This window comes from Bos indicus, chromosome 8, assembly GCF_029378745.1.
Source record: "Bos indicus isolate NIAB-ARS_2022 breed Sahiwal x Tharparkar chromosome 8, NIAB-ARS_B.indTharparkar_mat_pri_1.0, whole genome shotgun sequence".
Lineage (NCBI taxonomy): Eukaryota > Metazoa > Chordata > Mammalia > Artiodactyla > Bovidae > Bos > Bos indicus.
In genome coordinates this window covers 97,392,964-97,419,597 of record NC_091767.1, presented here as the reverse complement: position 1 = coordinate 97,419,597, position 26,634 = coordinate 97,392,964, and the positions used below count along the sequence as shown (strand labels likewise).

At 43.8% G+C, this 26,634-nt stretch overlaps 1 long non-coding RNA gene across 4 annotated transcripts; it reads right to left on the bottom strand.

The window, feature by feature from the left end:
* Positions 1–740: 740 nt before the first annotated feature.
* Positions 741–26,289, bottom strand: LOC109563322 (uncharacterized). 4 transcript variants are annotated; one of them, XR_011568182.1, is made up of 4 exons: positions 26,083–26,289; positions 25,875–25,938; positions 22,692–23,023; positions 741–6,320 (listed from the first exon to the last, which is right to left on the bottom strand). It is a non-coding gene; the product is annotated as an uncharacterized lncRNA (long non-coding RNA). The 4 variants fall into 4 exon arrangements; XR_011568181.1 differs by lacking the exon at positions 741–6,320 and adding an exon at positions 8,018–8,422; XR_011568183.1 differs by lacking the exon at positions 741–6,320 and adding an exon at positions 8,018–8,422 and having other exon boundaries at positions 25,880–25,938.
* Positions 26,290–26,634: the final 345 nt, after the last annotated feature.

Below are 26,634 nucleotides of genomic sequence, written 5' to 3'. Positions count from 1 at the left end.
GAGGTGATGGTACCTGAGCGCCCTGCCCAGAAAGCTTCCTGCTTGGACCGTTTCCTCCCATTCTTTGCTTGTCTTCTCAACTTCAAACCTTGTTGGAGGCACCATCTGCCTCCCACACCAGAAGTCGTCTCCCTGTCTTCTTTCTACCTTCCTTGCCAAGTTCTTGTCTGAAGGTTGTCAGACAGGGGCCCCCACCACTGTTCTCAATGAGCCCGTCTCATGCCCCACAGGGGTACCCTACCTCAAGCCCATCTATCTCTCTCCCCAGTTGAAATACTACCCCTTCTCTGGTCTCTGTGCCCTGCCCCTTCTCCATCTCAACACCCTCCATCTCAACAACCCACAGATCTTATCAAGCCTCCTGTCTATAATCTCTGGATTGGGGTTCACATACCCCGTGGGTGGTCAGGCTGATCCACTGAGGGCAGAAGGACAAACATAGGAACTTTATTTACACATACTTTATATCTCATTTGTTTTCCTTCCTAATCATGAGTATATTTTACATTTTGAGCTAACATTTATTGAGTACTTACTATGTACAGAATCCCCTTGAATTTATCCTATGAACTCAGACAGTCATCGCAGCAACCCTGGGTTATCATCTCCACTTTAAAGATGGGGAAATTGAGGCACAGCTCTGTTAAGTAACTTGAGGTCACACAGCCAACAAGGGGCTGAACTTGTACTCTTTAAATTATTCCAATAAATATATATTAATTGGTATAGAATATGAAAAATATGGTTGTATATTTTTTATTTGATTTAATTTAATGCTTTTAAATCAAAGTATAGTTGATTTATAATGTTGCATTAGTTTCAGGTATACAGCACAGTGATTCCATGTTAACAGTATATTCTTTTTTAGATTCCTTCCCCTTATACGTTATCACAGAACATTAACTAGAGTCCTCTGTGCTATACAGTAGGTCCTTGTTGGTTATCTATGTTATAAATAGTAATGTGTGCATAGTTAGTTTGAGCTGACTTCAGTTCAGTAATAGTCAGTCACTCAGTCGTGGCCAACTCTGTGATGCACCCCCCCTGCCAGGCTCTGTCTATGGAATTTTCCAGGCAAGAATACTGGAGTGAGTTCCCATTTCCTATTTCAGGGGATCTTCCCAACCCAGGGATGGAACACATTTCTCTTGCATCTCCTGCATTGGCAGGTCGATTCTTTACCACTGCACCACCTGAGAAGCCCCAATGGGTATATGTTAATCCTAAATTCCTAATTTATCTCTCCCCTCCCTTTCCCCTTTGGTAACCATAAGTTTGTTTTCTGTGTCTCTGGTTGTACAATTTTAAAAGTTTGGACTAGATCTGTACTCTGTATCTTGGCATTGCAGAGCTATTCTGATCTGGCTGCTGCCTCCCTCTGCCCTCTTCTTTCTTAGCACTTCCCTCCCTTTGCAGAAACACTAGGCTTTAGGACTCCAGATCTTGACTGGAGCTGTTCAGGTCAGATCAGTCACTCAGTCATGTCTGACTCTTTGTGACCCCTTGAATCTCAGCATGCCAGGCCTCCCTGTCCATCACCAACACCCGGAGTTCACTCAGACTCATGTCCATCAAGTCAGTGATGCCATCCAGCCATCTCATCCTCTGTTGTCCCCTTCTCCTCTTTCCCCCAATCCCTCCCAGCATCAGAGTCTTTTCCAATGAGTCAACTCTTCGCATGAAGTGGCCAAAGCACTGGAGTTTCAGCTACAGCATCATTCCTTCCAAAGAAATCCCAGGGCTGATCTCCTTCAGAATGGACTGGTTGGATCTCCTTGCAGTCCAAGGGACTCTCAAGAGTCTTCTCCAACACCACAGTTCAAAAGCATTAATTCTTCGGCGCTAAGCCTTCTTCACAGGCCAACTCTCACATCCACACATGACCACAGGAAAAACCATAGCCTTGACTAGACGGACCTTTGTTGGCAAAGTAATGTCTCTGCTTTTGAATATGCTATCTAGGTTGGTCATAACTTTCCTTCCAAGGAGTAAGCGTCTTTTAATTTCATGACTGCAGTCACCATCTGCAGTGATTTTGGAGCCCAGAAAAATAAAGTCTGACACTGTTTCCACTGTTTCCCCATCTATTTCCCATGAATTGATGGGACCGGATGCCATGATCTTTGTTTTCTGAATGTTGAACTTTAAGCCAACTTTTTCACTCTCCACTTTCACCTTCATCAAGAGACTTTTTAGTTCCTCTTCACTTTCTGCCATAAGGGTGGTGTCATCTGCATATCTGAGGTTGTTGATATTTCTGGAGCTGTTATCTCTACCCAAATGCTCTTCCCTCCAGACCTGTCAGCACAGGTGAGATTCCAACTGCAGGGGAAAATGTGTGCTTTAATGGGAAACTCTGTATTGTTTAAAGGATGTCTTCCAGGTTTTCTGATTGATTTCATGGGAGCTATTTTACAACTCTGGAAATCATAGATAACTGATTGCCATGCAAACTAATTTGTGTTTATAGACATGTAAATTCTGTCCTGTCCACAGGGGTGCAGTTGACTTCTCCCTGGACTGTGAAAGAAGCTAGTTTTGCCTCTATTTGCACATTCATTGCCATGTTCCTCATCTATACCTGTGTCAGTTCTCTGGATTCTCCTTTGAACTGGTTGTAAAATCTGCTTGGTGCCCTCACTGATTAATGAAATAAAAGAAATCTTTGGCCCATATTTACTTTCTACTTGGATGAAAGTCATGATGCTATCCTTGTCTGAAACTATCCTTTAGTAACAGTGAACTCTGACCCTGAGCCTGTCTCATTCATTCACTGAAAACCTACTCAAGTGTTGGGTCCTTGGGATCAGGGATGAATCAAACACCATCCCCACCACCTACTGACTCCAAGTCAGGCCAGAAGGAGAAGGCATAAGGACATGGAAACTGTAATCAAAGTGAGGACCTGAGCCTCTACTGGCAACACAGAGAAGGTTTCCTGAGAATCAAGGTAAAAATTAATGCAATGAACTAATCCCATTACAACAAATACTAAAATTCCATCCCCTAGATGGGACAAAATATAATGTTATGCTGAATATTATTTGAATTAAGTGAAGTAAACCTTGGCAACATCTGGTTTCTCATGAGATAGGTTAGTAATGATATTTGGCCAGCACTTGGCTTGAAATAATAACTATACTTGAAATAATACTATATCCTTTTCCAAAGAACATAGTTTAATGTTTCCAAATCCCCAGGACAAAACTGATTAGTCAGATTTATCCAAACAACAGTCAATCATCAAATAGCCATCCCCATGGAAAGGAAAATACCTATCTACACAACAATGGAACCCTAAAGCTTTCCTGACACAAGACAAAAGGAATGGGAACATGTGTGAGTCTGAAATTAAAGCTAAGACAGGCATACATTTAACTGAGCTTTGGATTGGTTATCCATATACAAGCTTGTCTCTTCACAAGTCAACTGATTATATTCTTCCGTATTGAAAGTGTCCTGTGCAATTAATCTATCCATTCATTCATCCATCATTCATTCTAAAATCTTCACTGAATAACTTCTTGGATCTATAGCCCCTCAAGGGATATATGATGAAAAAACAGACTCAGCTCCTGTTCTCAGTCTTGTGGCTATTGATGGGGGAGGGCCCACAGTAAATACCCACAGAGTAATTAAAAAAAAAATTATTTCATTGTGCTGGGTCTTAGTTGCAGCATGCAGGATCTTTTGGCTGCAGCGTGTAGGATCTAGTTCCTTGACCAGGGATAGAACCAAGTCCCATTCAGAGAGCACAGAGGCTTAACCACTGTACCACCAGGGAAGTCCCAATAATGCAATTTAATTCATGTTACAATATAAGTTATATTCAAAGTTCTGTTAAAAGGAAGGCGATGGGGAGGGTGAAGGAGGCAGGGAGAACTTGTGAAACAGAAGGTGTTTTGAGGAGGCCAAGAAGCCTCCAGCAAAAGAGACACACAAGACGAGTCTGGGCTAGACAAATCCAGAGTGACCGCTCTCTCACTTCCAAGAGTATGTGCATCAGGAGTGTTGTTAGAGCATAATCTTCACAAAGCTAAAAACATGTCTTTCCTACAAATGTAAAACCGTGTCCAACCTAGAGGGGTAGGATGGTATGGGAGGTAGAAGTGAGGTTCAAGAGGGAAGGGATGTATATGCCGATTGCTATTTCATGTTGATGTATGGCAGAAACCAAGAGGATGTTGTAGAGCAATCATCCTCCAATTAAAAATAAATAAATTTTAAAAATTAAGAATAAATAAATAGAATAATCAATAAGGACCTACTGCATAGCACAGGGAACTCTCCTCAAGACTCTGTAATAACCTATATGGGAAAATAGTCTGAGAAAGAGTAGATATATGTCTATGTATAACTGAATTACTCGTACACCTGAAATTAACACACATTGCAAATTATTTATACTCCAATATAAATAAAAAATTTAAAAAAAACCCAACAGTGTCCAAAGAGTTTTTCAATTCTTTCATTAATAAGATATTAAAACCAGTTCAAATGAGAATTTAAGGAACTAGGTATTTGTAGACGATTTAATAAAAAAAAAAAATCCCAGACTGAATATAAAATTGGCTAATAAGCAGTAGCTTTTTGATTGTTGACAGAGGGGGTCCTGACCTCGATGAACCCTATCCTTGGTTCAGTGAACTGGGCTAAATGTCCTACTAAAGACCTGTCAGTCATGGAATTGTGGGCCTCTCCAATCAAGCTTGAGATGATCCTGCAAGGATAAAGTTAGATGCCAAATGGTCTTATCCACACTTGTGTTTTGGATTCCTTTTTCCTATGTCTTATGTATGGGGTGTGGTGGAAGTTTGTAGAAAAGCAGTGTGTAGGCAGTTGGTGTTTGGAGGAAGAGAGCATTTGTATTTTAAGGTCCAAGGTATCACAGTGTCATAAAAATCATCTGAAACGTGAAATTGCCAAGAGAGTTTACTGGTGATTTTTCAGTGCAGTTCAGGGCTTTGACCTTTATTAGCTTTCTATTGGGAGAAGGCAATGGCACCCTACTCCAGTACTCTTGTCTGGAAAATCCCATAGACGGAGGAGCCTGGTGGGCTGCAGTCCATGGGGTCGAGAAGAGTCGGACACGACTGAGCAACTTCACCTTCACTTTTCACTTTCATGTGCTGGAGAAGGAAACGGCAACCCACTCCAGTGTTCTTGCCTGGAGAATCCCAGGGATGGGGGAGGCTGGTGGGCTGCCGTCTATGGGGTCGCACAGAGTTGGACACGACTGAAGCAACTTAGCAGCAGCAGCAGCAGCAGCAGCTTTCTATTGATGAAGCTATTTTAAATCTGTAAGGGCTGAAGTTAATGTGTAGATTTTTTCTTTTTGTGTGTTTTTTTTTTTTTGGTAGAGATGCAAAATTTCTGACAGTGTTAAGCTCACATAGTTCATGCTGCGATGACCTCTGTGGTATTTCAATGGTAGTGGGTTTACCCAGTTGGGGCTTCTTTCTGGTCGGTTGTAGCAGCAGTGGTGGGACCAGCGGGATGAGGTTATTCGCCAAATCCCACTGAGGTCACTCCTCCCCCGCACTTTGAGACGATTCAACCAGCACAAAACAAGAAAGAAGCTGGTGGGTGTTTTCAGGAAACAAGAAGTTTGTTATGACAGACAAGTAGTCTGGGGGGGAGCAAAGTGGTCTGAAGAAATCAGTGAGCCGTGTTAAGGAGAGCGTACGTTCTCCATTCTAGACTTGAATGCAAGGCGTGCATAACCTGCAGAGGGTCTGAGCCACAGAAAGACACCTTCTAGCATGAGTGCTCCAGAGACTGGAGTCAAAGAAAGCAACAGGAGGCACGGAATTGTTCAGAGCTGGATGAGGAGGGCTCGGGTAATTTAGAGAAATATCGAAGTGGCAGGATTTACTGAGTTGGTAACGAATCATGTGAGGAGTTAAAGAGAAGTCAAGACTCTGTTAGTTTTCTAATTTGAGTGTCTGAGATAAGGTGTACCATTTTAGAAAATTAATTAAAAGTAGGTTTAGGGAAGAGGGTTGAAGATGGTGAATCTATTCCTTGAGATAGTGAGCGCCCGGTAGGAGGTGGTAATCTCAATGCACAAGATAAAATGCACGGAGCCCTTGGGGGTCTTTGTTTTCCATGATGGGCCAGCCTTGAAATAACATGCACCCTTGAAAGTGTTTACAGAAGAGACATCCTCTGAGGCTCACACAACAATTCTGGCGTAACAGAGGCTTCTCTCATCCTTGTAGCCAATCATTTGTGAGGATCTGAATGCCTCTTGTGTGTTGGGTGTGTGCTGGGATGAAGTTACTCAGACAGGTTCTTCATCTTCTGAAAGTTCATTGTATCTGAGAACGGAATAACAACAGATGAGATGGAGGGCGGGAGGGGACTTGAGGGTCACAGGAAGGAGCCCCCTCCCACTCCTGGTGGCATGCAGCCACTCCCTCCGGGAACCCAAGGCCAGCTAGTCACAGGGTTTCTGTGTGGCCTTCATCTGATAAGAAGTCACTTGCAGGAGGAAGGGGAGAAAGTAACTAAAAATAAAGTGGTTTCTGATGCGAGTGTTTTGCAATCTTCTTTGGGTCATTTTAAGGAACAAGACCCTGTGTTCTTGTAGGAAGAACTTGGAAATCAACAGCCATAGATGATCTGAGTCATGAAATGTTTAAAGGCCTGGACCAGGCTTCTAGAAATCCTTCAGACATTGCTTCTGTCTAAAAAGAAGAGAAAACGTAATTTTCCTTTTCCCTTCTCTCTTCTCCCTCTCTCTCCCTCCACCAATCACCCCAATCTCTCTCTCATATTCTCTTCCTCCCACAAACTCCCATCCTCCTCTCACTTTCAACCCTTTCTCTCTGAAATGCAGGTGCTGAGAAATAAATTGATTTGATGTCTTTACTCCCTGGTCAATAGCATGATGTCACCATGGGATCAGGTTCAGGTACAAGGTCTCAGGCCTTTTTAAGTCTGCATATCTTTCCCAAAAGCCTTTTTTGGAGGGAGGCTAGATTCCCTAATTATCCATCTCTCAACCTGTCAAAGGCTGCCCCATCCTTCTCCCAGGTAGATACGATCCTCCTTGCTTGAGGCTCACAAGCACTTGACGTGCATATCTCTTTCTGTTTCTTATAATAGCAGCCTGCATGGGCAGTAAGTTTCACTCTTGTGGCCCTAGTGCCTGCCACAGTTCCAGGAACACAGCAGGTGCCCAGTAGTCTTTGCTGGATGCAGGAATTTGCCACCAGATCCTCAGTACCTATCATGGTGCTGACCACTTAGTAGGCTCTCAATAGTCATTGGCTAAATGTATGAACATAAATTCATCCCTAGTGGCTCAGTGGTAAAGAATCAACCTACCAATGCAGGAGATGTGGGTTCAATCCCTGGGTTGGGAAGATCTCATGAAGAAGGAAATGGCAACCCACTCCACTATTCTTGCCTGGGAAATCCCATGGACAGAGGAGCCTGGTGGGCTATAGTCCATGGGGTCACAAAAGTGGTGGATATGACTTAGTGACTAAACAACAACATGAACATAAGCTCATCTTTTCTCTCTGATTGACAGGTATTAGGTGAGCCATTGCTCTATGATTCCTGTTCCTTCCCCACCTCACCCCCACCCCATCCCCACCCATGAGCCAAATTTAGCACTTTGTACATGGCTAGTGCTGGGCACATATTTTAAAAAATGTGTTTTTCATATTTATTTTGCTTATTTATTTAGCTCACTGGGTCTTAGTCGTGGCATGCAGGATCTTTGATCTTTGTTGCGGCATGCAAACTCTTAGTTTTGCCATATAGGATCTAGTTCCCTGACCAGAGATCGAACTCAGGCCCTCTGCATTGGGAGCACAGATTCTTAGCCACTGGATCACCAGGAAAGTCCCTGGGCATGTGTTCTTAAAGTTATTTTGACGAGGAACTCTCTGCACTATTTTCACAATTTTCATGTAAGTCTAAAATACAAAGTCATTTAAAAAATTAATTTGATCTTCCTTTGGAAATTTTCTCCTACCAGTAAACCACCAGAACACTCGGGAAGTTCTTTTTATAGCTCTTTTCATTGACAAGCCTGCCTTTTATTTCACAATTTACATAGATTTATTTGAAAAACATTTATATCATCATATGCCAAGAGCCACTCTGGGTCCTTTGTAAATACAACTCATTGAATCTTCATAACAACCCTGTGGTATGGTTATAAATAGTACAATTATCTGTCTACAAATAAAGCACTGAGACATAGAGAAGTTAGGTAGCAGTCATCAAGAGGCCCAAAGCCACATGGGTCTGGTCAGCTTAGGATATTCCTCCTTCCCTGGGTCTTCTTTACTCATGAACTGAGAGATGGTCTTCTTCCACTCAGCCTAAAGAACCTCCATCCCTGGAGGTGACAACACACACAGCTCGAGAAAAGGTCACTATGTCTGCTTTCCCTGGACACTTCCTGAAAGAAAGAAAGATCACTGTTTCCGTCAGTCTGCATGTGAAGTCAACTTCATGTCCACCCTCAAGGGCTGAGACCAGGTCAAAGCCAGCCAAGCCGTCAAGTCTCCTTGTTGGTGTGAGCAAGAGCCTAGCTCATCTTCACACCACATAGGATACGTTGTTCTAACTTTCTGAGTCAGCTCATCCATTCCAAAACGTTTTACCTACTCCTCTGATGCTGACCACTCTGTCCAATTTCTGTCTCCAGACACCTGGCCCTGCATATCCCTCTGCCTTGTTGGCTACCTGAAACTGCCATCCCCTTAGTTACCCGCAATTCCTCAGTACCCTCTGCATATCCCCCTACCTCTTTCCAACCTGTAGCCATTGTTCTCCTTTCCCTCTTCCTGAAATAAACTCTACTTCCTGGCCCATCTGGTGGATTCCTACCTATTTTTTCCTAACTCATCCCCAAATATCTCCTCCTCTTGGAAATCTCCCTTGACATTACTAGAAGTTGCCTCTGGGGCCCCATGGACTGCCAAGCTCGTGGATTCACCATACTGCAAGGTTATTTCCAAGTCTAGTCTTAAATGATTCTGCACAACTTTTCTCAAATTTTTTTTGATTGACAAATATTTACATAACTGAACTGCACAGATCTTAAGCATACAGTTAAATGGAGAAAAGAGAGGGAATGTGTGCTCAGTTGTGTCCAACTCTTTCCAACTCCGTGGACTGTAGCCCCTGGGGCTCCTCTGTCCATGGGATTTCCCAGCAAGGATACTGGAGTGGCTTGCCATTTCCTTCTCCAGGGGATCTTCCTGACCCAGGGATCAAACTCGCTTCTCCTGTGTCTCCTGCATTGGCAGGTGGGTTCTTTACCCCCGAGCCACCTGATGAATTTTTAACAATGCAGACACTCATGAAATAAAGACATCAATCAAGATTCAGAGCATTGCCAATAGCCTGGAACATTTCCTCATGCCTCTTCCCCATCTCTGCCCTCATAGGCACCATTGCCAGTATCTCTCACCAAAGATACAACTTGTGATCTTCAATTTTATATAAATGGAATCATACAGTATTGCTTCCTTTTTGTCTAGCTTCATTCTAAATTTCATTCAGCATGTTTTTGAGATTAATCCTTATTTTATATGTCAGTCATTTATTCTTTTTTATTGCTGAGCAGTATTCATTGAAGGAAGATACCATACGTTGTTCATCCATTCTTCTGTCGATGGACTTTTGGGTTCTTGCCAGCTCTGAGCTGCTATAAACAAAGCTGTTGAAAGCATTCATTTACAAGTCTTTTGTAAAACATAGGTTCTTACTTTCGGGTAAATATTCTTTCAAAGTGTCTGATCTTCCTGGAACCAACTTATCATTTTCCCTCTTACACATGTTCAGTGTCTCCATGTCTTAAAGGCCCAGGGCTTTTAAGGACCACCTTCACAATAAGCCTACGAAAAAGCCACAGTTAACCCCAAAATTCAGAGGAGCCAACGGTCTTGCCCAGAGTGTTGCCCCAGGGACAAAACAGGACGAGAGACTTCTAGACTCAGAGCCCTACCTCTTTCCTTTCTGACAAAGATATGCTGCCCACAGTTTGTGTATTTAGGAAGCTCCTTCAAGTTAGTCCATTTTTCCTCCCACCAGTGTTCTAGGGCCCTTATGTGAGCCCAGAATTCGAGGGTCCACAAAGCGCAGGACCCGCAAGTCCAGAACCCTTTTTACTTTGGCCTTGTCTTCTTGCTACCCTGGTAAACAAGTATCAGCTGGACTGCTCTGGATATTTCAGTATTCTTTGAAAACCATGCCCTGGAGAAGAGGAGAGAGAGAGTTGAGGCATTTAGATATAATTCACATGGTGCTGGAGTCAATTCAATGAAAACTTCTTTTTAAGACTATTTTTTTAAATTAATTAATTTATTTATTTTGAATGTGCTGGATCCTGGTTGCTGCGCTCCAGCTTTCTCTAGCTGGGGCGAGCGGGGGCTACTCTTTATTGTGGTGGCCTCTCTTGCTGCAGAACACGGCCTCTGGGTGCATGGGTTTCAGTGGCTCATGGCCTTAGCTGCTCCAAGGCATGGGGGATCTTCCCATACCAGGGATCGAACCCATGTCCCCTGCATTGGCAGGCAGATTCTTATCCACTTTGCCACCAGGGAAGTCCTCAGTGAAAACTTGTGAGTGCCTATTTTACACTAGATGCAGAGAACACGAGAATGACTAAGGTCTAGTCTGAGTTACAGGGAACTCACAGCCTAGTGAGGTAGACAGATGAGCAATATTGCAAACAAGCAAGGCCCTGGCACCGACTGTTGATTGTGGGTGAGACTCGCTTTCTAGAGAAATTGAGATTGGATGCTTTATTGGAGGTAACAGCCAGTGCTTTAACCCTTGAAAATTGACGAATTAGATTGCTATGCTTGGAAACGTATGAGCCAAGTCTTAAAGGTGGAAGAGTACAATTAACACTTTATCGATTGGTGGATTTTCCAGAAACTAATGCCTGTGGCCTGTGATTTGTTATATAAATGAATATCAATAATGTTCAGGTAATGAAAGGGATATTAATAATATGGATTATTAATTCGTCTCTGGTCAAATAGTTGTTAAGATGACATGGCAGTGCCCAGAAGAACGTGGCTGGAGCCTAAGGCTCATTCAAGGCCATCATGAATGACTGACGGGGGTGAAGTTGACTGGTTGGGACTGGGTCACCAGGGGCCCCCGTGCCAGACTGCATAGAGTTTGACTTTCCCTGATGGGGATCAGTAAATAGACCCAGGTTTAAGAGGATGCTGGAGCATTGAGAAGATGGACTGTGGAGGAGGAGGAAAGAGAAGGAGTCGTCAGATGAGAGAGGCTGCAGGCCTATGTGTGGATCAAGGACAGAGGGGGACAGGCAGAGAGCAAGAGACTCGGCAGAGAAAGAGGCATGTCTTCAAGGACATTAGCAGAGCAGAAAAGAAAGGGGCTCCAAAGCCGGATCTGTGGATGGCAGCCCAAGGGGCAGAAGTACTTACATTGGAAAGTGGTGACACATGACCAGCTAAGGGCAAACTGGAGATGAGCAGTGCTTTGGGGGAAATTGGCAAGAACGAGGAAGTCCAGTGTACTGGGCCACCAGCCCCAAAGCCAACACACCTGACAAGTTGGTCAGAATGTTGTTTGCTTTTGTATATGTTTGGTTTTTGCTTTATTTTATGTCTTTTTTAGGCAAATAGCAGCACAGACTCCTAGGAGCAGAAACAAAGGGAATCTCTCTGAAGGCTTAATCAACCACTGCAACAGAAATTAAAATTGGGAAGAAGGGCTCTTTCCCTCCTCATGGACCTTCTCCTAGTGGAAATGGGGCTTCCAAGGGACTGGGAGACCTGAGCTCTTGTGTTGCCCTCTAACTGGGAGACCCCAAGTACATCATTGTTCACCTTCCCCACTTTCATCAGCCAAATTCCTGCCTTACCATCCTTACAAGCTGGTTTTGAAGATCAAATAATACTGTAAATAAATGAAGTTTATGAAAATGTAGTGCCACGCTAAGTCACTTCGGTCATGTCTGACTCTTTGTGACCCCATGGGCTTTAGCCCACCAGGCTTCTCTGTCCATGGGATTCTCCAGGCAAGAATACTGGAGTGGGTTGCCATGCCTTCCTCCAGAGGATCTTCCCCACCCAGGGATTGAACCTGCATCTCCTAAGTCTCCTGCATTGGCACACAAGTTCTTTACCACTAGTGATATCTGGGAAGCCAGGTGAAAATGCAGAGTGCCACTCAAATAGGAGACACTCTCATTCCTATTACCGTTTTGGTGTGCCATCTGCCAGGAAGAAAGAGGTCCTGATGTCACCATCCCTTTACACCAGCACCTAGGAAAGGTAAAACTCTCACTGACAAGATTTTGTTTAGCCCGAGAAAATTTAAATGTCATTGCCCCCAAAAGGATGACGCATTTCATAGCATTGTTTCTAAGTAGTAATTTTCCACGAAGAAGAACAATGCCACTTGGCTTGAGGGTTTTTAGCAAGACTTACTTATTTTTCCCTCCTAAAGAACTTCTAAGGATTTCTGGAAGCACCAAATCATCCTTGAATCCTTTCATTTCCTACTAATTATCCACAAAAGTACCTGTGACTAATATAATAGGCTACAACATCCTGAAGAGCATCAAGCTTTCATTCAGACAAATGTGTCTGGGTGACCTCGACAGAGCAGGGAGCGTGAAGCCAAAGGGACTTCAGAGGCGCCCTGTCCTGACCTTATGTAGGATCCCCACCTAAATGGTCTTCTGACACAGGGTTTTTTTTTTCAAAGGGGGCAAACTTCTCATGGAGCAATAAAGCCGGGTTAGGTAGGTGCTGAAGGTGGAAAGTTCTGGGCTGTGTCTGTACCACACACTTGTGGAGTACATCCCCTACCCCACCATCACAACCCGCCATAGGAGCCTGTGGTCCGTGCACATGGAAATTAAACAAGGTACCCACGTTCCAGGAGCTTGCAGACTTTCTCAGGGTTACTGAAAGACAAGTTGTGGACTGTGCATACGTGCTAAGATGCTTTAGTCACGTCCAACTCTTTGTGACCCCATGGACTGTAGCCCTGCCAGGCTCCTCTGTCCATGAGATTCTCCAGGTATGAATATTGGAGTGGGTTGCCAGGTCAGGGGATCTTTCCAACCCAGAGATCGCGCCTGTGTCTCTTATTTTGGCAGGTTCTTTGCCACTTGCGCCACCTGAGAAACCCCAGCTGCTGACTATCTCTGCTCAGAAGAGCCTTTGTTGGGACTTCCAATTCGATTTCATTATCTGCCTATGAGAATGTGACTTCATTCCTTCAGTATCAGTTCAATAAAATTATTCTGTCACTTTGTGCCAGACACACTGTCCTAGGCCCTGGGGAAACAGGATGTAATAAGCAGCCCTTGCCCCAGGGTATACGTACAGCCTAGTGGATGAAATTGACCGGGTTCAAGAGTAAGAAGGGACCCGACAAATGAATGGATAAAGAAGATGTGATATATATACAATGAAATAATGATGTATTTCCAAAGAAATAATACTCAGCCATAAAGAAATAATGAAATAATTCAATTTGTGGAAACATGGATGGACCTAAAGATTATCATACTAAGTGAAGTAAATCAGACAGAAAAAGGCAAATATATGATATCAATTATATGTGAAATCTAAAAAAATGATATAAATGAACTTATTAACAAAACAGAAATAGATCCACAGACATAGAAAACAAACTTATGGTTGCCAAAGGGGAAAGGTGGGGAAGGCTAAATCTGGGGTTTGGAATTAATATATACACCCTGCTGCTGCTGCTGCTGCTAAATGGCTTCAGTCGTGTCCAACTCTGTGCGACCCCATAGACGGCAGCCCACCAGGCTCCCCTGTCCCTGGGATTCTCCAGGCAAGAACACTGGAGTGGGTTGCCATTTCCTTCTCCAATGCATGAAAGAGAAAAGTGAAAGTGAAGTCACTCAATCGTGTCCAACTCTTAGCGACCCCATGGACTGTAGCCCACCAGGCTCTTCCATCCATGGGATTTTCCAGGCAAGAGTACTGGAGTGGGGTGCCATTGCCTTGTCCGGATATACACACCGCTGCTGCTAAGTCGCTTCAGTCGTGTCCGACTCTGTGCGACCCCTTGGACGGCAGCCCACCAGGCTCTTCCGTTCATGGGATTTTCCAAGCAAGAGTACTGGAGTGGGGTGCCATCGCCTTCTCCGGATATACACACTACTATACATAAAATGGACAAACAGCAAGGACCTACGATACGACACAGGGAACTAAGTACATCTGAGACTAACACAACATTGTGAATTAACTATACTTTAATTTAAAACATGGTTAAATTTTTTTTAAGACTGTAGGATGGGACCGTTGAAAACCCTTTCTAATTTCAAATTCACACTTTTTGAATGACACGTGTCTAACGCGTTTTTTCCATTTGTTTGTTTTTAGAAATCACGGTTACTCTTCTGTCAACCCGGAATGAAACAAGGAATTGAGAATGAATCGGGTTAACCTGACCCATGTGTGCAGAGATGCTGGACATTTAGAACTCCTCAGATCTGCATAGGAGCCAGGATGTTTTGTCCTGCAGCCTATAGTGGTCAAATTAACCTGAATCCATCCGAAAGCCGACTCTCCTCAGCCAAGTCAGCAGAGGCTTCAAGTTACAGCATAGGGGAAGGCAGAATACAAAGTAATACTATAATACAGAAGAGTTTGGTGAGAGCTGAGAAAAAGGAAAAAAAAATCATTTTAAGTGAGCACTGGGCAAAGTCTTGCAGACTCCTACAAAACATACACAGGGGAATCCTTCTCAAGGTTGAATTAGTGACCAGACCAATTTTACCCTCCCTTAAAAAAAAAACTGGCATTGATTAGTGCGTGTGACTGAATGAGCTATTTGGAGCTTTAGGTCTCATTCCAAGAAACTGGCAGCGTCTCTCACCACTGATCTCCCTAAATTGATGGATGGTAGCAATTATATAGAGTTATTTATGTAATGTGTTGTAATAGCAGCACACGTTGGCTGTCACTTTGACCCAGACAGCCCCTCGCCCAATTATAAAGAAACCCTATCACAGAACTGCCTTCAACAAGGGGGCCGGAAGAGAGAGAGAGAAAAAAAACCTCTTCATTCCACCTCCCACCTCTCATGGAAATAGAAACTTTGAAGCTGTGGGAGGAAATAATGTCCCTTCTGTAGGGATACTTAACAAGTATTGTTCGGTATTAATTTGTCTTTGTGGTTTATCAGTCCATACGGGCATTTACCCCTGCTTGTCCTCGGAGCAAGTGAAGATGAAAGCAGACTGAATGCCGTTCTCTCACTCAATGAGCATTTAATGACTGCAGGAAATGCACAGCTCTAGTCTGGTCTCTAGGATGCAAAGGTGAAGCAGAGCTCCTGGGCTCCGGAAGCTGGGTGCCTAGTGTCTCCAAGATAAGAACAGGAATAACAAGCATAATAATCACGGCTCTCATTTATTGAGCACCTGCTGTGTACCAGGCCTTGAATTAGATGCTCTAACACACAGTCTCATAATCTCCGGTGAGGCCTTCTCCTCTCTGGTCCTCCTGCCTTCCATCACTGATTTCTTTGTTCTTCCTTGAACATCCAGGTGTGCTCCCGCCTCGGGGTCTTGCACCATTTCCTCTCTCTGAACTGTCCTTCACCCACAAATCCACGTCTCATTTGCTCACTCATGCAGGATTTTGTTCAAATATCCCTTTATCTGGTGGTCCCTTCCTGACCACCAGCATCTTCATCCTTCCACACTTATTTGTAACACTTCTAACAAATTAGAGATCCCCTTGAAACTGACCAAGAATCAGATAGTGGTACAGTCATACAAGCTTGCTATGTGATAAAAACAACTGAATCGTGCATTTTAAGTGGGTGAATTTTATAGTGTGTGGATTATATCACAATATGGCTATCTATGGAGAAGGCAATGGCACCCCACTCCAGTACTCTTGCCTGGAAAATCCCACGGACGGAGGAGCCTGGTAGGCTGCAGTCCATGGGGTCGCTGAGGGTTGGACACGACTGAGCGACTTCACTTTCACTTTCCACTTTCATGCATTGGAGAAGGAAATGGCAACCCACTCCAGTGTTCTTGCCTGGAGAATCCCAGGGACCGGGGAGCCTGGTGGGCTGCCGTCTATGGGGTCTCACAGAGTCGGACACAACTGAAGCGACTTAGCAGCAGCATGGCTATCTAACAAACGAAGTAATAAACTGAAGAGACTTTAGTGTCTCTCCCTCCACCTCTCAGAGGCAAGCAGGACCTTTCCCAGTTTTATTCTTGGGGCTGAAAGAAGCATCAAGCAGAATTGTCATTCAATAAATATTTGCTGAATGAATGAACTTGTGAAAAGGGATTTTGAAAAAAGCATTGATTTGCCACAAGTATGTTAGTACTTTTATTTTTTCCCCATCAGTGAAGATTGGGTTCTCCTAGAAGTTAGATCAGAATAACTCCTGGAATCTTTTGTCTGCTTCTCAAAGAATTTGTTGGGCTTCTAGATTCCTTTTTTTTTTTTTTTTTTCAGTCAATTGCAGAGTCATCAAACCGAGAAGTGAAAAGAACACTTAACTGATATACTTTTCTAGATACACACTAGAATCATACACTGGCTCTGCCATTTGTAGTGTATGTCCTCAGTGAAATCACTTTTTTTAACCTCAGTTTTCGCATCTGTAAAATGGGGATCATAAAATCTTATACTGAGTTCTTACGAAAATTGAATAACAGAACACACATGGATTATCCTAGTAGCTTTGGGGTATATCAATATAATAAAGAACCAAGAAGCTAAAGCACCTTGAGGATACTCAGATTTGATCCGAGGGTGCAAACGTTTCACAAAAAAAAAAGAAAAGAAAATCCCACATCTCAAGACAAATGAACCTAGATTTTAAAGCAACAAGAAAACGCCATGACTGCCCTTCTGCTGGGTGTCTAGTTTCATGCCCACCTCACCTCCTGTCATCATGAATGCAGACCTCTTGACTTCTGTGCCATGGACATTGATCAGCACAGCGGAGTAGGGAAAGTGCTGGCTGAGCTAGGTTTGAACCTCGGAACTGCTTCTTTGTAACACTGAGCAAGAAGCTTGATCACTGATTCTCAATTTCCATTCCATAGGAATCACATGCAATTCTCCTCCTCTCTCCAGCCCCTCTCTTGTTGACTCAAGGTGGAATGAAGTAACAGACGTGCAAACACAGCTCACATTCCTAGTAATCGAAGTGCCTTATATTCCCTACCCCTGCTCACCCAGTGTCGGCTTTAAGGACTGTTCAGAAAGGCTTTCTTTCATTCATTCCTTCAATCATTCAATATTTAATGGATACCTCCTCTACTGAGCTTTGAGGAAGCATGGGTTTATAAGACAGACTTGATGGTATAATACTCCCCTTGCAGAACACAGAGTCTGCAAAATCCCAGGTGAAACAACCCTCTCCTCTGCCTTTGGGACACATTCCAATTAGAAGCAGTGAGACTTGGGCTCCGGGGCTTCCCTGGTGCCTCAGTGCTAAAGAATCCACCTGCCAATGCAGGAGACATGGTGTTCAATCCATAGTCGGGAAGATCTCACATGCTGTGAAACAACGAAGTCCATGGACCACAGCTACTGAGCCTGTGCTCTAGCACCCAGGAACCGCAACTACGGAGTACCCAGGCCATAGCTGCTGAGGCCTGACTGCCCTAGAGCTCTCGCAATGAGAAGACTGCGCACCCACAAAGAGGAGTGGCTCCCACTGGCTGCACCTAGAGGAGAGCCCACGAAGCAACAAAGACCCAGTACAGCCAAAAATAAAACAAATAAATAAATGTTAAAAAAAAAAAAAAACTTGGGCCACAGAACAGCAGCAAGCAGCCCTCTAGTCCTTCCTCTCCTTCCCTCTGCAGGGTCCCAGAGCGCTAGGGGTCCAAATTCCTAAAAGGAAGAACCTTTAGTCTCTCCCGCTGATCACACGAATGAACTAAGGCAAACCTTCTCTCTAGCTTCCAAGAGTTCTGGATTCCTAGAAAAGATTAAAATCTGACTCCCGGCCCCAAAGACCAATGGTACAAGACGTTGGATTGCCGTTAGCTCCAGTATCAGAGGAATATCAGATAAAGCATCCACACTTGAAAATAGCATCCTGCCATTATTGGGATGATATGTGGATGGTATATGGATGTACCATTTCAGTGAACTTTCTCTGCCACACTTAAGATTTTCATTCCAAGAAGGGAGCTAGTCCATCTTCCATGGACCAATAGCTTCATTGGAAACACAGGTATTAATTAGTGATTTAAAACTTCGAGTAGGAGAATTCCATGGCAGTCTAGTGGTTAGGACTCAGGAATTTCACTGCCAAGGACACAGGTTCGATCCCTGGCCAGGGAACTATCATTCCACAACCAGTGGTTTGGCAAAGAAAAAACAACAGCAAACAGAAAACAAGTAATGTGAAATCCCTAAAAATAAATAAGTAAAGCTTGGAGGAGAATGGGCAGCATATTAAAAAGCAGAGACATCATTTTGCTGACAAATGTCTGTATAGTCAAAGCTATGGTTTTTCCAGTAGTCCAGTATGGATGTTAAGAGTTGGACAATAAAGAAGGCTGAGCACTGAAGAACTGATGCTTTCAAACTGTGGTGTTGGAGAAGACTCTTAAGAGTCCCTTGGACAGCAAGATTAAACCAGTCAATCCTAAAGGAAATCAACCCTGAATATTCATTGGAGGGACTGATTGTGAAGCTGAAGCTCCAATACTTCAGACACCTGATGCAAAGAGCCAACTCATTGGAAAAGACCCTGATGCTGGGAAAGATTGAGGGCAGGAGGAGAAGAAGACAACAGAGGATGAGATGGTTGAATGGCATCACTGACTCAGTGGACATGAATTTGAGCAAACTTCAGGGGATAGTGAAGGACAGGGAAGCCTGGAGTACTGCAATTTATGGGCTCACAAAGAGTTGGACATGACTTAGTGACTGAACGGCAACAGAGTGAGCAGAATTCGACTCCCTGAGTCACCTTGTAAAAAAAAATCCTGTCCAAATATCAGGGCATTCTTATTGCTTGTCCTTAATCACAGTTTGGTGGAAGGAACACATCCCTCCTTTCAAGAAATGCTGCCTGTACTGTGCTTGAGAAAGAAACAGCCCATCCCTGATCCTTGTCATCAGCTTTGACTTTGGGGCCTTGAAAGATGCCTTTGCAGGCTGTCGCAAGGCCCCACTGCTGTGCAGCATCGCGTGCCTATAAATGTGGGTGCTTAGATCTGGTTTCAGGATGTGTGCTTACACTGTCTGGAACATAATATTTGTCACATGGCTTGATTTCTCTGTTAAAAAACATCCAATTCTTTCATATCTAATAACAAATTATTTTATAGCATGTTACCACGTGCATTAACTCAATTAATTTTTATAACAATCCTGTGAAGTAGGTATAATCTTTTTATAGAGGAAGACACCAAGACCTAGTAACTTTATAAGGAGTAAAATCAAATCCAGGTCCTCAGATTTCAAATCCAGTGTTTTCCATCTAGTCCACACGGTCTTGCAACATTTTCCTGGAGCCGTCATTGACATTAAATATATACATGTAACATGTGTGCATGTGTGTTCAGTCACTTCAGACATGTCCAATTCTTTGAGACACTATCAACTGCAGCCTGCAAGGCTCCTCTGTCCATGGGATTCTCCAGGCAAGAATACTGGAGTGTGTTGTCATGCCCTCCTCCAGGGGATCTTCCTGACCCAGGGATCAAACCCGAGCCTCCTGCATTGTAGGCAGATTCTTTTCCTGCTGAGCCACCTGGGAAGCCCTATACATATTACATATATATATATATATATATATATATATATATATATATGTGTGTGTGTGTGTGTGTGTGTGTGTGTATATGTATAATTGTTTTATTTTATGGGCAACAGTGAGAAACCATTTGGCCATAAAGCAACAGAGAACAGAACTCTTTTCTTTTCTCTCTATAACCCTTTTGCAGTAATCCTGGGTATTTAAAGCAGTTTTAATGACTAGAACTTACTGTAGAATGCTTAGTCTCCATCTCAAAAGTGTGGGTTCTGTTTTCTATACCTGCAAGTCAATCACTGCAAGACTGAGAGATAAAGAGCAATCCCTGGGGAGGAAAATGCTCTGGGACTCCCAATCACAGGTAGAACCATGCATGAAGAGCAAGCTTACTTAAGGAGTCCCAAAGAGCCAGCCGAGCTTCACTGGGGCATAACAGTATAATATGCACCCACATTTTCTCTTTTTTTCATGGGTTTAGGCAATAGATGGATTCCAAAAAGTTGCATGAAATCACGTGTTCATCAAGTCACTCAATATGTAGTTTTAACAGGGATAGTCTTTTGGGGAGAAATACCTAATTGTCTTTTCTCCCCTTCTGACTCCACACTTCTTTGATCATGATCTTCCATCTACTCACATCTGTTCCTCTTTTGAGCTATCTTTCTTGAAACATTGGCTCCCAAATTTCCTAGAATACATGGTTATAGAAGACTAAAACTAGAGGATTTTTAAGTTATCGTGTTTCTGGTTTAGAAAGTTTAACCAAGTTTACTCAGGAAGTCAGTGTTTAGAACACCCTACTGAGATTCAGCCCAGAGAAGAGCATCACCCACAGGGCTCAAAGCTCATGGACAGAAGAACTCAGGCACCAGGCATTCTGACCCTCTAACCCAAACTGCAAAGTACATGGAAGAGTCTGGAGAGATCTGCTGGAGAACGGGCTTACTGACGGCCCCTGTGACTACTCCTTGTCTTCCCACTTCCCAAACACACTGAGGTCAAGCCTCAAGAGCAAAGATTAAGGAAAACCATGTCAAAGAAGAAAAGGAAATGCCCACCGTCCAGCCCTTCAGCCTCATCTCCTACTAAGGAGCATCACCCTGCAGGGTTGTGGGTGGCCTGAGCCTCCAGCATGACTCCAGCTGATGCCTGGAAATTTCAGAGTGAGTGTGGCATGGGGTTGAGGACATAGACTTGAAACTGAATCTCTTCAGTCCGAATTCCAGCTCCAGCACTTATTAGCTATTTGACCTTTAGAATAAAAACAGTGGCAACCTCACAGTGAAGATTAAATGAATTAACCTGTGTAAAGTGCTTGGAAGAGTCCCCAGGACATAGTAGGTCCTTCATAAAAGTGGAAGCGGTTCCAAGAAAGTTGGGGTGGATCTGAAAGATTTGTATATTGAGAGATTCCCCCTTGTCCCTCCAGACTGACTCTACTCTTAGAAGACACCCTCCCTTGGGTTAATCTGCCACCAGAAAGTCCTTTGTAGGGGGCTGCAGGGGGGTGGGGTATGACTCCTTAAATCCCTGTTGTGTTTTCATCCTTATAAATTCCCTCACCCCATACTGTACATCTGACTAAGGCCCCCTTTCCCACTCCAGTCTCCTGATCCAACTTGACTGAGAGCTCAGTGAAGCTTTCTCCACTTTCAAACCTGAAACTATCATTTAATTTTCTTCAAATAGTCCAGGACTATGGTGATGAAAAAAGGAAGGCATTTCAAGAATATGACGTGTCTTTCTGCTAAGAAAGACAACAGAATTCAACATGCACACACTTGTCTCTATTTAAAATCTCTTCCATCGTATATCTGAAAACTGTGACAGCTTTTCCTCCTCAATATTTAAAAGCAGCTTAATCCCTCTTTCTAAAGAAAAGCTTCCCTAAGGACCAGCAATTCACCACAGTGTCAAAATGAGGTGAAATAAGAAAATAGTTCCAACTGGCAGTACTTCCTCTCAACATAATGCTTGCTACCCAGGAAAGTGTGGCGAAAAGCACATGGATTGAAAATCAAAAGACTCGTCTTTTCAGATCATTGTTTCCCCTCTGTTTGATTTGCTGTGTGACATTGGATATGGGACTCTCTCTCTCTGGGACTCCACTTTGCAGTTTCAAACCCAGGGGCTTAAAGTGCAACGATGATCTTTCCCTGCCTCTCTCATTTCCTTCCTATTTTCCTTTCTTCCTTCCTTCTCTTCCTCTCTTTCCATCTTCCTCTTTTCCTTTCTCTTCTTCTCCTTTTTCTTCTTCAATCTTTCTTCCTATTTTTTAATTTCAAATAGTAGAAATCCCCTTCCTCCCAGTAAATGAAGTTTCATCCACTTGGCCAATATCTTAAACATGAAGATGGAGTTGCTCTTTTGATGGTCTTCCCCTTTCCTTCAGGAGTGTCTTGGTAGCTAACTAGCATCTTATGTCTCCTTAGAACCTAGGTCTTTTTTTAGAAAAAAGGAAAAAATCACTGAATTATAGGTAAGAAACCACATACTGTAGTGCAAGGTACATCCATTTTGGCATAAGACTTCAGTCCAAATTCCTTCTCATGCCTGCTCTTACCAGGGCACAACTATAGAGTCGTCACTGTACATGAACTACTCCTTCAACCCTCATCATCTGTAAAATGGGAATACTGTCTAGTCAATACAGTTATTATGAGGATTCAAGGGAAGACTGTATTAAAGGATGAGTTAAATTACTAACAAGGGCTCAATAAATATTGAGAAGACCAAATGTGCCACCCAACACCTGTAGTCCTGGAATCATGACTAATAGCACGCCCTTTCACTCTCAAAAGGTTCTGGTTTGGACAATAAATCATGACTGTTAATCTCCTAAAGTCACCTCTCCAGCTTTGATTCTGGGGCTCTCAAAACATGCATGAGTCTATGGATTGAGTCTTAGAACCCCACAAGGGACTGCAGACAACCTGTTAACGTTAAGGCATGAGGATGTGGCTGGTGTCACGGCAGAGGTAGGCGGGCAGCCCACAGGCACAGAGGAAACTTTTGTTTGATGCTTTTCTGCTTCGCCAGGGGAAGGGTCCCCTCAGCCCAATAACTGGCAAATTCCACAAGCATCCACGTTTGGTATCAGAGTGGACCAGAGTTCTGAAGGAAGCCAGTTTTCCAGGAAAGCCAGCCTTTGCTCGCACGAAGAGGACCTGTGTTGGGAGTCAGCAAACTCTTACTCGTTTCGTGTCTCCTGCAATCCTGGTGTTTCCTTTCCTTGTTGAACACAGACGTGCACGATTCACTCACACTGTTGGGAAATAAAACACTTGAACTATAAATTCAGAGCTGGGACTAAGCGAACACTGACCTTAAGAGTGTATTCTGAAATACAGACAATGTGCGTGGGGGCAGGGATTTTATGTGATAGTGGTGTGTTTGTGGTTCAGTTCAGTTCAGTCGCTCAGTCGTGTCTGGCTCTTTGCGATCCCGTGAACTGCAGCACGCCAGGCCTCCCTGTCCATCACCAACTCCCGGAGTTCACTCAAACTCACGTCCATCGAGTCGGTGATGCCATCCAACCATCTCATCCTCTGTCGTCTCCTTCTCCTCCCACCCCCAATCCCTCCCAGCATCAGGGTCCTTTCCAGTGAGTCAGCTCTTGGCATCAGGTGGTCAAAGTATTGGAGTTTCAGTTTTAGCATCAGTCCTTCCAATGAACACCCAGGACTGATCTCCTTTAGGATGGACTGGTTGGACCTCCTTGCAGTCTAAGGGACGCTCAGGAGTCTTTTCCAACACCACAGTTCAAAAGCATCAATTCTTCAGCGCTCAGCTTTCTTCACAAGTAAGTAAATCCATTACCAGCCAACAAATACTTGTGGACTTTGTGTGTATGTGTGTTATTGATTTTGTTCCCAAGCCATTGACTTATTTGTAGAATTGAATAGTTTGTTCACAGAAAGCGAGCCACTTCAGAACTGTGTTTTAGGCTTCTACAACAGCCTTGAGAACAAGACAGTAAACACAAGTGGCACTTATCACTCGGGCAGGCTCCACAAACAGCATTTTGGAATGTTAACAGCCCTTAATAAAGACTCTCACTGGTGTTGGTTAAACAAACAGGCAGTAAGGTGAGGAAGGCACTCAGTGGCCCATCTCCATATTGACTAGTTGTTATCCTATTGGCCTCGGCTGACACTCCGGCACATTCCCACCACTGCACCTTCTGACGAGAGCCAGTGGTATTCGCCACCTAGGAAACAGAGGTTGTATTGTTTAAACCTCTATTGAAACAGGTGGCTGTCAATAGACATTGTGCCACTTCCAAATGTTAGAGGAAATCTGGGGATGGAATTTGAATGTTTAAATATTATCATTTCTGGGATAGTTGCATTATTGATAGCGTGAGTGGGGCAAAAAGTTTAGAAAAACCAGTGACCCTTAGTATCTGTGAACAGCTTACTCATCTGCTTGGGAGGAAGGAGAAGGGAGGGGTGGGCAGTATAAAAGTTTTTGTGCAAATCATTGCACCACTTTAGAACTGGATCTACAGTTAGAGCTGGGCTGCTATTAGTTCTGTCCTAAATAAACTGGAATTTAAGCAAGGGTGATGTAAACTGTCTGTACTCCTCTTTTTCCACAATCAGTAAAAGCCCATCCATTTTCCCAGGTCCTCCTCAAACAGCACTCATCTCTTCTAGGAAATTTTTTCCCTCACACATCCCTCCTCTAACCCCATCAGGGGAAATTATCTTTTCTCCTCTGAATTCCCCCAATACAAATTTCAGCTGCATATGAGTCACTAGAGTTGTTTACAAACAAGGGAGGTACCTCTCTACTCCAACAACTGGAAATCCTGTTTCCAGTTTTGAATCCCTTGAAAGTGAAAGTCTCTCAGTAGTGTCTGACTCTTTTTGACCCTTTGAACTGTAGCCTGCCAGGCTTCTGTGTCCACGGAATTCTCCAGGCAAGAATATTGGAGTGGGCTGCCATTTCCAGCTCCAGCAGATCTTCCCAACCCAGAGACCGAACCTGGGTCTTCTACATTGCAGGCAGGTTCTTTACTGTCTGAGCCTCCAGGGAAACCTGAATAATGCTCTCTAAGTGACTTGTATAGGCAGACAGAGCTGAGAACCAACCACTGCTTTTCTCCAAAGAGATTCTGATTCCATTATCTGGAGAAGGCTCCAGGAATTTTAATTTTTTTTTTTTTTCTGTAGGAATTTTAATTCGTAACCAGCATCTTGGGGTTTGTTCCCAGTTCACATTTGAGAAATACTGCCATGGCCCTTGGGCTCTAAATGGGGCCTGACAGCTAACAGCTTAACATTGCTGTTTAAGGCATGTAAATCCTGGAAACTGAAGCATCCTTTGGTCTTCTAAGCATCACAGTGCTGTCTTCATATACAAGAGTGGAGGTAAAAGCTGAGGCAGAGGCGAATTGTTCTAATCATGGAAGAGAGAAGGCTGAACATGTAGGGGTAGGGAAGGGGAATGGGGGTGGGAGAGGGGAATAGGGGAAGAAACTGGGGTGGACAAGGCTGAGGAAGAGAAAGCAGGAAACCCACGACTGGGACACACGACCACATCCCAAAACCAATGCTGAGGAATGAAAATATTTCAGGAGAATGAGTGAGAGAAAGTTGCTCAATCTTTGTGATCCCCGTGGACTGTAGCCAGGCTCTTCTGCCCATGGAATTCCCCAGGCAAGAATACTGGAGTAGGTTGCCATTCCCTTCTCCCAGGGATCTTCCCAACCCAGGGATTGAACTCAAGTCTCCTGCATTGCAGGCAGATTCTTTACTGTCTGAGCCATCAGGGAAGTCCTAATTTGTCAACTGTTTGCTCCAAGACATGCAAAGCAATCTCCCTCCTCCATCTCCCGTTATAAACCTTGAGTAAAGGGGTGCTGGGGACTTTTTCTACGTTGGCAAAGGTAGGAAAAGGGAGACACTCGAAGAAGCAGAGTAAGAGGCGGAAGGACAGCTCACATCTGGCTGACATGTGTGCGCCTCATCGTTGCATGAAACAGGTGTTCAAGTATTCGGGAAACAAATGAAATTATTACTGGGAAAAAGTTGAGAAGGAAGACCCATGGTTCCTACCACCACAGAGGACGGACAAGGGTAGAAAGAGAAATGAAGTGGCCTTTGCCTTACCTTACCAGTTTGCAAAGGCAAATCCTAACTTCCTTAACTTCAAGTTAACACAGTACACGAGCATCTGCCAAGAAAGAGCAAGCAAGTTCAAAGCATCTAGTGCCAAAGAACCATCCATGTGACATTAGCTTGGCTATTGTTATTGTTTTGGAAAATTTGGGCAAGAAAAATTAAAGGAGGCAACTGAAAATACACAGAGGAAACTTACCACATTCCACGTATCCTGGTGTGCATGGCACTGACCTAAAAGCAAGCGGAGCATGAGATATCCGTACAACCCAGCTGGTTGAGTGAAAAGTTGCCTGGGTCCCATCTGTTCTAAGCCAAAGAGACAGATATAGCCTGGGGCTTCTACTCACAGTTCAGATTCACACAGCTCAGCAGCAACTCTTCCTTCTTTTGCAAGTCATGTTCCTTGGCTTGGAAGCTATATTTATCTCTGAACTGACAGAATTCACCTGATGACCTTAGAACAACTGTCCCAGGACTAGCACTGACTCAGAGAGAGACCTAAGCAAGAACCAGAAGCAAGTACTTTCGTTCTCTAGGGGTGTCCATGTGGGGTAGATATCCTTTGTTTCTGTCAGTCCAACACCCCTCCTGACTTTGGATAACTCTCTTCTTTATTCTATGTCATCCCCAGCAGAGCTACCAGTCTCCACATCCACCAGCATCCCCTTCCTGACCACAGGGTAGGTCATGTAACTCCAGAGTAGCCAATCGCAATGCTCTGGGCCCCCGAGCAACAGTGGTTGATCCA